The following is a 1,384-nucleotide window of genomic DNA, read 5'->3' on the forward strand; positions in this document are numbered from 1 at the left end:
TTTTTTTTTTTTTTTTGACTGGTGACTTCGTTGATGTCTGTGTGTCTTTTTTTTTACCCTGAAGAAGAGGTTATCACCAATTTGTGCTCTATTGTGCCCTAAATGCGGTGATATACCACCGAAATAGCCATAGGTGTTCTGTGTTTGTGTTCCACCTATACTCGTAATCCACTGTAAATGATGTTTATGGTTTGACTTTACTGATGTTACCTGCGGAATGGTGAAACTTGGATTTTGCTTTGCCTCACTTTGGATGTTCTGTTGTTGTTTTGTCCCGTGCGCTTCGGTATTCCTGTTTATGAAATTGGATTTTACCTACGAAATTTGCTGTCATGAGGCAGGTAGTTGAACTTTCGTACTACTTGTCTTGAATTTTTTTTTTTTTTTTTCTTATTGGCTATTGGCCTCAGCAAATGAACTGTCGTGCTACGTCTCCCTATGTATTATTTTTTTTCTCTATATTTTTGTTATATATATATATATATTTATTCTACTGTAATTGTACCGGTCTCTAATATTTTTAATCAACTTTTAATCGCAGTTTATTTATTTTTTTATATTATTCTATTGTATTTTTAATTGATTTTTTTTATTCTTATGTATAAAAATTTTGACTTTCCTTTACTAATTTGGTTTTGTGGTCTATGTTGTACTTCTTATATGTAGTCATTGGTGGGCTACAGCTTTTTGAGTCGATGACCTAACGGTTTTATTCTGCAATTAACTTTATATATATATATATATATGTATATATATATATATATATATATATGTATATATGTATATATATGTATATATTTATTTATTAATAAGGGTAGAAATTGATATTAATCAATTAGAACCAGTGGTCAAGCATATTAAAAAAATCCGAAGATTAAAATTATATTACATACAAAAATAAGAGGAATGACCAGCAAAAGTGGACTCCTATATGCAAGAAATAGATGCCGATTCGGCATTTATTTCTAGCATATAGGAGTCCAATTTTGCTGGTCATTCCTTTTATTTTTGTATATATATATACGTGTGTGTGTGTGTGTGTTTGTTTGATTAAATAATAAATTTACAGCATTGAATCTAATATTCCTCTAACTATTAAACTTTATAGTGTGACTGTCCCTACCTCTTCTACACCTCATCATGCTCATGGCAAAATCAGTGAATGGTTACTGAAAGCAGATTGGGATCAGGCAATACTTCACCGAGAGGAGATATAGGCTTCTGCTTATTCCTGTCTGAAGTATCGTCCGATACTTCAGACTTATCGTCCGATGAATTTACTTTGTTGACATATCGACAGAATTTTTATACCTTTCAATCAAGTCCGCCTTTCTTCCAGTAACATACAGTCCATATAATCTTAAATATTTCTTTAACTCAGGCA

The sequence above is a fragment of the Octopus bimaculoides genome, chromosome 12, assembly GCF_001194135.2.
Source record: "Octopus bimaculoides isolate UCB-OBI-ISO-001 chromosome 12, ASM119413v2, whole genome shotgun sequence".
NCBI classification, from domain to species: domain Eukaryota; kingdom Metazoa; phylum Mollusca; class Cephalopoda; order Octopoda; family Octopodidae; genus Octopus; species Octopus bimaculoides.